Raw genomic sequence first — 10,000 nt, 5'->3', positions numbered from 1 at the left:
TGACCTGGTGGCCGGAGGACAATTAAGCCCGGGGCTCCGCGGCAGGGGTACCCGGGACGGAGCGGGGTCCGCCGGCCCCAGCCCGCGGGGGCAGGAACCGGGTTGACCTGGTGGCCGGAGGACAATTAAGCCCGGGGCTGGGGCACCCGGGACGGAGCGGGGTCCGCCGGCCCCAGCCCGCGGGGGCAGGAACCGGGTTGACCTGGTGGCCGGAGGACAATTAAGCCCGGGGCTCCGGGGCTGGGGCACCCGGGACGGAGCGGGGTCCGCCGGCCCCAGCCCGCGGGGGCAGGAACCGGGTTGACCTGGTGGCCGGAGGACAATTAAGCCCGGGGCTGGGGCACCCGGGACGGAGCGGGGTCCGCCGGCCCCAGCCCGCGGGGGCAGGAACCGGGTTGACCTGGTGGCCGGAGGACAATTAAGCCCGGGGCTCCGGGGCTGGGGCACCCGGGACGGAGCGGGGTCCGCCGGCCCCAGCCCGCGGGGGCAGGAACCGGGTTGACCTGGTGGCCGGAGGACAATTAAGCCCGGGGCTCCGGGGCTGGGGCACCCGGGACGGAGCGGGGTCCGCCGGCCCCAGCCCGCGGGGGCAGGAACCGGGTTGACCTGGTGGCCGGAGGACAATTAAGCCCGGGGCTCCGCGGCAGGGGTACCCGGGACGGAGCGGGGTCCGCCGGCCCCAGCCCGCGGGGGCAGGAACCGGGTTGACCTGGTGGCCGGAGGACAATTAAGCCCGGGGCTCCGGGGCTGGGCACCCGGGACGGAGCGGGGTCCGCCGGCCCCAGCCCGCGGGGGCAGGAACCGGGTTGACCTGGTGGCCGGAGGACAATTAAGCCCGGGGCTGGGGCACCCGGGACGGAGCGGGGTCCGCCGGCCCCAGCCCGCGGGGGCAGGAACCGGGTTGACCTGGTGGCCGGAGGACAATTAAGCCCGGGGCTCCGCGGCAGGGGTACCCGGGACGGAGCGGGGTCCGCCGGCCCCAGCCCGCGGGGGCAGGAACCGGGTTGACCTGGTGGCCGGAGGACAATTAAGCCCGGGGCTCCGCGGCAGGGGTACCCGGGACGGAGCGGGGTCCGCCGGCCCCAGCCCGCGGGGGCAGGAACCGGGTTGACCTGGTGGCCGGAGGACAATTAAGCCCGGGGCTGGGGCACCCGGGACGGAGCGGGGTCCGCCGGCCCCAGCCCGCGGGGGCAGGAACCGGGTTGACCTGGTGGCCGGAGGACAATTAAGCCCGGGGCTCCGGGGCTGGGGCACCCGGGACGGAGCGGGGTCCGCCGGCCCCAGCCCGCGGGGGCAGGAACCGGGTTGACCTGGTGGCCGGAGGACAATTAAGCCCGGGGCTGGGGCACCCGGGACGGAGCGGGGTCCGCCGGCCCCAGCCCGCGGGGGCAGGAACCGGGTTGACCTGGTGGCCGAAGGACAATTAAGCCCGGGGCTCCGGGGCTGGGGCACCCGGGACGGAGCGGGGTCCGCCGGCCCCAGCCCGCGGGGGCAGGAACCGGGTTGACCTGGTGGCCGGAGGACAATTAAGCCCGGGGCTCCGGGGCTGGGGTACCCGGGACGGAGCGGGGTCCGCCGGCCAGCCGCGGGGGCAGGAACCGGGTTGACCTGGTGGCCGGAGGACAATTAAGCCCGGGGCTCCGCGGCAGGGGTACCCGGGACGGAGCGGGGTCCGCCGGCCCCAGCCCGCGGGGGCAGGAACCGGGTTGACCTGGTGGCCGGAGGACAATTAAGCCCGGGGCTCCGGGGCTGGGCACCCGGGACGGAGCGGGGTCCGCCGGCCCCAGCCCGCGGGGGCAGGAACCGGGTTGACCTGGTGGCCGGAGGACAATTAAGCCCGGGGCTCCGCGGCAGGGGTACCCGGGAAGGAGCGGGGTCCGCCGGCCCCAGCCCTCGGGGGCGGGAACCGGGTTGACCTGGTGGCCGAGAAGCGAACCGGCCACCAGGTAAACCCATTGAAAGTATAGAGTTGACCTGGTGGCCGAAAACCGAACGGGCCACCAGGTAAACCCGTTGAAAGTATAGGGTTGACCTGGTGGCCGAGAAGCGAACCGGCCACCAGGTAAACCCATTGAAAGTATAGGGTTGACCTGGTGGCCGAAAAGCGAACGGGCCACCAGGTAAACCCGTTGAAAGTATAGGGTTGACCTGGTGGCCGAAAAGCGAACCGGCCACCAGGTAAACCCATTGAAAGTATAGGGTTGACCTGGTGGCCGAAAAGCGAACGGGCCACCAGGTAAACCCGTTGAAAGTATAGGGTTGACCTGGTGGCCGAAAAGCGAACGGGCCACCAGGTCAACCCGTTGAAAGTATAGGGTTGACCTGGTGGCCGAAAAGCGAACGGGCCACCAGGTAAACCCGTTGAAAGTATAGGGTTGACCTGGTGGCCGAAAAGCGAACCGGCCACCAGGTAAACCCATTGAAAGTATAGGGTTGACCTGGTGGCCGAGAAGCGAAGCGGCCACCAGGTAAACCCATTGAAAGTATAGGGTTGACCTGGTGGCCGAAAAGCGAACGGGCCACCAGGTCAACCCGTTGAAAGTATAGGGTTGACCTGGTGGCCGAAAAGCGAACCGGCCACCAGGTAAACCCATTGAAAGTATAGGGTTGACCTGGTGGCCGAAAAGCGAACCGGCCACCAGGTAAACCCATTGAAAGTATAGGGTTGACCTGGTGGCCGCTTCGCTTCTCGGCCACCAGGTAAACCCATTGAAAGTATAGGGTTGACCTGGTGGCCGAAAAGCGAACGGGCCACCAGGTCAACCCGTTGAAAGTATAGGGTTGACCTGGTGGCCGAAAAGCGAACCGGCCACCAGGTAAACCCGTTGAAAGTATAGGGTTGACCTGGTGGCCGAAAAGCGAACCGGCCACCAGGTAAACCCATTGAAAGTATAGGGTTGACCTGGTGGCCGAGAAGCGAAGCGGCCACCAGGTAAACCCATTGAAAGTATAGGGTTGACCTGGTGGCCGAAAAGCGAACGGGCCACCAGGTCAACCCGTTGAAAGTATAGGGTTGACCTGGTGGCCGAAAAGCGAACGGGCCACCAGGTAAACCCGTTGAAAGTATAGGGTTGACCTGGTGTCCGGACGGGAGTGAACCCCCGTACCCGGGGCAGGGTGACCCGGGCGGAGCGGTGTCCGTCCTGCCCCATCCCGCGGTGCAGACTCCGGGTTGACCTGGTGACTCCCCTGCCTCGGGTGGGCCCGATCCTTTTTTCCGTTTTTTTTTTTGGGCCGGCGAGTGGTCGGGATGCCCCCCAGGCACCCCTTTTGGGGTCGAAGAAAAAAATTTTTCAGACTTCCAGGGGCCCGATCCGTGGCCGCGGAGATTCAGGCTGGGCTGGCGGGACTTCTCTGGCAGAGGCTCCGGGTTGACCCGGGGACTCCCCTGCCTTGGGCGGGCCCGATCCGTTTTTCCGTTTTTTTTTTTTTTTTTCTTTTTGGGTCCGGAGACTGGTCTGGATGCCCCCCAGAACCCCTTCTGGGGTCGGTGAAAAAAATTTTTTAAAGACTTCCAGGGGTCCGATCCCTTGCCACGGCGTCGCAGGCTGGGCTGGGAGAGTTGTCCGCGGGGGGGCAGGCTCCGGGTTGACATGGTGTCCCGACGGGAATGAAGCCCGGAGCCCGTGGCAGGGGAACCCGGGCGCAGTGGTGTACGCCCGGCCCCAGCCCGCGGGGGCAGGCTCCGGGTTGACCTGGTGTCCGGACGGGAATGAAGCCCCGAGCCCGGGGCTGGGGGACCCGGGCGGTGCGGGGTCCGTCCGGCACCAGCGCGCGGTGCAGGCTCCGGGTTGACCTGGTGGCCGGAGGGGACTTAAGCCCGGGGCTGAGGCACCCGGGACGGAGCGGGGTCCGCCGGCCCCAGCCCGCGGGGGCAGGAACCGGGTTGACCTGGTAGCCGGAGGACAATTAAGCCCGGGGCTCCGCGGCAGGGGTACCCGGGAAGGAGCGGGGTCCGCCGGCCCCAGCCCTCGGGGGCGGGAACCGGGTTGACCTGGTGGCCGAGAAGCGAACCGGCCACCAGGTAAACCCATTGAAAGTATAGGGTTGACCTGGTGGCCGAAAAGCGAACGGGCCACCAGGTAAACCCGTTGAAAGTATAGGGTTGACCTGGTGGCCGAGAAGCGAACCGGCCACCAGGTAAACCCATTGAAAGTATAGGGTTGACCTGGTGGCCGAAAAGCGAACGGGCCACCAGGTCAACCCGTTGAAAGTATAGGGTTGACCTGGTGGCCGAAAAGCGAACGGGCCACCAGGTAAACCCGTTGAAAGTATAGGGTTGACCTGGTGTCCGGACGGGAGTGAACCCCCGTACCCGGGGCAGGGTGACCCGGGCGGAGCGGTGTCCGTCCTGCCCCATCCCGCGGTGCAGACTCCGGGTTGACCTGGTGACTCCCCTGCCTCGGGTGGGCCCGATCCTTTTTTCCGTTTTTTTTTTTGGGCCGGCGAGTGGTCGGGATGCCCCCCAGGCACCCCTTTTGGGGTCGAAGAAAAAAATTTTTCAGACTTCCAGGGGCCCGATCCGTGGCCGCGGAGATTCAGGCTGGGCTGGCGGGACTTCTCTGGCAGAGGCTCCGGGTTGACCCGGGGACTCCCCTGCCTTGGGCGGGCCCGATCCGTTTTTCCGTTTTTTTTTTTTTTTTTCTTTTTGGGTCCGGAGACTGGTCTGGATGCCCCCCAGAACCCCTTCTGGGGTCGGTGAAAAAAATTTTTTAAAGACTTCCAGGGGTCCGATCCCTTGCCACGGCGTCGCAGGCTGGGCTGGGAGAGTTGTCCGCGGGGGGGCAGGCTCCGGGTTGACATGGTGTCCCGACGGGAATGAAGCCCGGAGCCCGTGGCAGGGGAACCCGGGCGCAGTGGGGTACGCCCGGCCCCAGCCCGCGGGGGCAGGCTCCGGGTTGACCTGGTGTCCGGACGGGAATGAAGCCCCGAGCCCGGGGCTGGGGGACCCGGGCGGTGCGGGGTCCGTCCGGCACCAGCGCGCGGTGCAGGCTCCGGGTTGACCTGGTGGCCGGAGGGGACTTAAGCCCGGGGCTGAGGCACCCGGGACGGAGCGGGGTCCGCCGGCCCCAGCCCGCGGGGGCAGGAACCGGGTTGACCTGGTAGCCGGAGGACAATTAAGCCCGGGGCTCCGCGGCAGGGGTACCCGGGAAGGAGCGGGGTCCGCCGGCCCCAGCCCTCGGGGGCGGGAACCGGGTTGACCTGGTGGCCGAGAAGCGAACCGGCCACCAGGTAAACCCATTGAAAGTATAGGGTTGACCTGGTGGCCGAAAAGCGAACGGGCCACCAGGTAAACCCGTTGAAAGTATAGGGTTGACCTGGTGGCCGAGAAGCGAACCGGCCACCAGGTAAACCCATTGAAAGTATAGGGTTGACCTGGTGGCCGAAAAGCGAACGGGCCACCAGGTAAACCCGTTGAAAGTATAGGGTTGACCTGGTGTCCGGACGGGAGTGAACCCCCGTACCCGGGCCAGGGTGACCCGGGCGGAGCGGTGTCCGTCCTGCCCCATCCCGCGGTGCAGGCTCCGGGTTGACCTGGTGACTCCTCTGCCTCGGGTGGGCCCGATCCTTTTTTCCGTTTTTTTTTTTGGGCCGGCGAGTGGTCGGGATGCCCCCCAGGCACCCCTTTTGGTGTCGTTGAAAAAAAATTTTCAAACTTCCAGGGGCCCGATCCGTGGCCGCGGAGATTCAGGCTGGGCTGGCGGGACTTCTCTGGCAGAGGCTCCGTGTTGACCCGGGGACTCCCCTGCCTTGGGCGGGCCCGATCCGTTTTTCCGTTTTTTTTTTTTTTTTCTTTTTGGGTCCGGAGACTGGTCTGGATGCCCCCCAGAACCCCTTTTGGGGTCGGTGAAAAAAATTTTTTAAAGACTTCCAGGGGTCCGATCCCTTGCCACGGCGTCGCAGGCTGGGCTGGGAGAGTTGTCCGCGGGGGGGCAGGCTCCGGGTTGACATGGTGTCCCGACGGGAATGAAGCCCGGAGCCCGTGGCAGGGGAACCCGGGCGCAGTGGTGTCCGCCCGGCCCCAGCCCGCGGGGGCAGGCTCCGGGTTGACCTGGTGTCCGGACGGGAATGAAGCCCCGAGCCCGGGGCTGGGGGACACGGGCGGTGCGGGGTCCGTCCGGCACCAGCGCGCGGTGCAGGCTCCGGGTTGACCTGGTGGCCGGAGGGGACTTAAGCCCGGGGCTGAGGCACCCGGGACGGAGCGGGGTCCGCCGGCCCCAGCCCGCGGGGGCAGGAACCGGGTTGACCTGGTGGCCGAAAAGCGAACCGGCCACCAGGTAAACCCATTGAAAGTATAGGGTTGACCTGGTGGCCGAAAAGCGAACGGGCCACCAGGTAAACCCGTTGAAAGTATAGGGTTGACCTGGTGGCCGAAAAGAGAACCGGCCACCAGGTCAACCCGTTGAAAGGATAGGGTTGACCTGGTATCCGGACGGGAGTGAACCCCCGTACCCGGGGCAGGATAACCCGGGCGGAGCGTTGTCCGTCCGGCCCCATCCCGCGGTGCAGGCTCCGGGTTGACCTGGTGTCCGGACGGGAATGAAGCCCGGAGCCCGTGGCAGGGGAAAGCGGGCGCAGTGGGGTCCGCCCGTCCCCAGCCCGCGGGGGCAGGCTCCGGGTTGACCTGGTGTCCGGACGGGAATGAAGCCCCGAGCCCGTGGCAGGGGAACCCGGGCGCATTGGGGTTCGCCCGGCCCCAGCCCGCGGGGGCAGGCTCCGGGTTGACCTGGTGACTCCCCTGCCTCGGGTGGTCCCGATCCTTTTTTCCGGTTTTTTCTTTTTTTTTTATTATGTCCGGAGAGTGGTCTGGGTGCCCCCCCGGCACCCCTTTTGGGATCGGTCAAATTTTTTTTCAGACTTCCAGGGGCCCGATCCGTGGCCGCGGAGATTCAGGCTGGGCTGGCGGGACTTCTCTGGCAGAGGCTCCGTGTTGACCCGGGGACTCCCCTGCCTCGGGCGGGCCCGATCCTTTTTTCCGGTTTTTTTTTTTTTTTCTTTTTGGGTCCGGAGAGCGGTCTGGATGCCCCCCAGAACCCCTTTTGGGGTCGGTGAAAAAAATTTTTTAAAGACTTCCAGGGGTCCGATCCCTGGCCACGGCGTCGCAGGCTGGGCTGGGAGAGTTGTCCGCGGGGGGGCAGGCTCCGGGTTGACATGGTGTCCCGACGGGAATGAAGCCCGGAGCCCGTGGCAGGGGAACCCGGGCGCAGTGGGGTCCGCCCGTCCCCAGCCCGCGGGGGCAGGCTCCGTGTTGACCTGGTGTCCGGACGGGAATGAAGCCCCGAGCCCGTGGCAGGGGAACCCGGGCGCATTGGGGTCCGCCCGGCCCCAGCCCGCGGGGGCAGGCTCCGGGTTGACCTGGTGTCCGGACGGGAATGAAGCCCGGAGCCCGTGGCAGGGGAAAGCGGGCGCAGTGGGGTCCGCCCGTCCCCAGCCCGCCGGGGCAGGCTCCGGGTTGACCTGGTGTCCGGACGGGAATGAAGCCCCGAGCCCGTGGCAGGGGAACCCGGGCGCATTGGGGTTCGCCCGGCCCCAGCCCGCGGGGGCAGGCTCCGGGTTGACCTGGTGACTCCCCTGCCTCGGGTGGTCCCGATCCTTTTTTCCGGTTTTTTCTTTTTTTTTTATTATGTCCGGAGAGTGGTCTGGGTGCCCCCCCGGCACCCCTTTTGGGGTCGGTCAAATTTTTTTTCAGACTTCCAGGGGCCCGATCCGTGGCCGCGGAGATTCAGGCTGGGCTGGCGGGACTTCTCTGGCAGAGGCTCCGGGTTGACCCGGGGACTCCCCTGCCTCGGGCGGGCCCGATCCTTTTTTCCGTTTTTTTTTTTTTTTCTTTTTGGGTCCGGAGAGCGGTCTGGATGCCCCCCAGAACCCCTTTTGGGGTCGGTGAAAAAAAATTTTTTAAAGACTTCCAGGGGTCCGATCCCTGGCCACGGCGTCGCAGGCTGGGCTGGGAGAGTTGTCCGCGGGGGGGCAGGCTCCGGGTTGACATGGTGTCCCGACGGGAATGAAGCCCGGAGCCCGTGGCAGGGGAACCCGGGCGCAGTGGTGTCCGCCCGGCCCCAGCCCGCGGGAGCAGGCTCCGGGTTGACCTGGTGTCCGGACGGGAATCAAGCCCCGAGCCCGGTGCAGGGGGACCCGGGCGGTGCGGGGTCCGTCCGGCACCAGCGCGCGGTGCAGGCTCCGGGTTGACCTGGTGTCCGGACGGGAATGAAGCCCTAGCCCGTGGCAGGGGAAAGCGGGCGCAGTGGGGTCCGCCCGTCCCCAGCCCGCGGGGGCAGGCTCCGGGTTGACCTGGTGTCCGGACGGGAATGAAGCCCCGAGCCCGTGGCAGGGGAACCGGGGCGCAGTGGGGTCCGCCCGTCCCCAGCCCGCGGGGGCAGGCTCCGGGTTGACCTGGTGTCCGGACGGGAATGAAGCCCGTTTCCCGTGGCAGGGGAACCCGGGCGCAGTGGGGTCCGCCCGGCCCCAGCCCGCGGGGGCAGGCTCCGGGTTGACCTGGTGTCCGGACGGGAATGAAGCCCCGAGCCCGGGGCAGGGGAACCGGGGCGCATTGGGGTCCGCCCGGCCCCAGCCCGCGGGGGCAGGCTCCGGGTTGACCTGGTGACTCCCCTGCCTCGGGTGGTCCCGATCCTTTTTTCCGTTTTTTTCTTTATTATGTCCGGGGAGTGGTCTGGATGCCCCCCCGGCACCCCTTTTGGGGTCGGTGAAATTTTTTTTCAGACTTCCAGGGGCCCGATCCGTGGCCGCGGAGATTCAGGCTGGCCTGGCGGACTTCTCTGGCAGAGGCTCCGGGTTGACCCGGTGACTCCCCTGCCTCGGGCGGGCCCGATCCTTTTTTCCGTTTTTTCTTTTTTTTTTTATTATGTCCGGGGAGTGGTCTGGATGCCCCCCCGGCACCCCTTTTGGGGTCGGTGAAATTTTTTTTCAGACTTCCAGGGGCCCGATCCGTGGCCGCGGAGATTCAGGCTGGCCTGGCGGACTTCTCTGGCAGAGGCTCCGGGTTGACCCGGGGACTCCCCTGCCTCGGGCGGGCCCGATCCTTTTTTCCGTTTTTTTTTTTTTTTTTTTTTTAGCGGGAGCGTGGTCTGGAAGTCCCCCCAGCACCCCTTTTGGGGTCGGTGAAAATTTTTTTCCGACTTCCAGGGGCCCGATCCGTGGCCGCGGTGTCGCAGGCTGGCCTGGGGTCCTTCTCTCGCTCCGGCCGCGGATGGCGAGACGCTCGGCCACCAGGTCAACCCGGAGGAAAAGCGGCTGAAAAAAACGTCTAAGTCCCTGCTCGGCCACCAGGTCAACCCGGAGGAAAAGCGGCTGAAAAAAATGTCTAAGTCCCTGCTCGGCCACCAGGTCAACCCGGAGGAAAAGCGGCTGAAGAAAATGTCTAAGTCCCTGCTCGGCCACCAGGTCAACCCGGAGGAAAAACGGCTGAAAAAATGTCTAAGTCCCTGCTCGGCCACCAGGTCAACCCCAGGAAAAGGCTGAAAAAATGTCTAAGTCCCTGCTCGGCCACCAGGTCAACCCCAGGAAAAGGCTGAAAAAATGTCTAAGTCCCTGCTCGGCCACCAGGTCAACCCCAGAAAAAGGCTGAAAAAATGTCTAAGTCCCTGCTCGGCCACCAGGTCAACCCCATTCAAAGTAACGGGTTGACCTGGTGGCCGGCAGTCTCACGGAAGTCCGGATGGGGTCGCCAAAACTGCCCTCGGCCGACCGAGGGAACCACGAGGTCGGATAGATTTTCAGATTGGTCCCGCTAAATTGGCGGTTGGATTTTTCACATAGTTCATTCCGAAGGGTGTGCGGAGATTTCTGAGGACAGGTTTTTCAGAACCTGTGAGAACCAGAGATGAGCCCGGGGGACCAATCTGAGTGTTGTACCCGATCATGCGAGGGGGGAATGGGGCACGCTGGCAGGTGGGGCGGCCCTCGGCCCTCCGTGCCCCCCCCCTTTTCCGGCTCTTCGCCTCCGGGGACCCCGTCGTCCCCTCGCACCCGCCGCGCAGGCCCG

The sequence above is a fragment of the Eretmochelys imbricata genome, unplaced genomic scaffold (genome assembly GCF_965152235.1).
Source record: "Eretmochelys imbricata isolate rEreImb1 unplaced genomic scaffold, rEreImb1.hap1 Scaffold_37, whole genome shotgun sequence".
NCBI lineage: Eukaryota > Metazoa > Chordata > Testudines > Cheloniidae > Eretmochelys > Eretmochelys imbricata.
The sequence above is the reverse complement of the archived record's forward strand: the minus strand, read 5'-3'. Positions refer to the sequence as shown.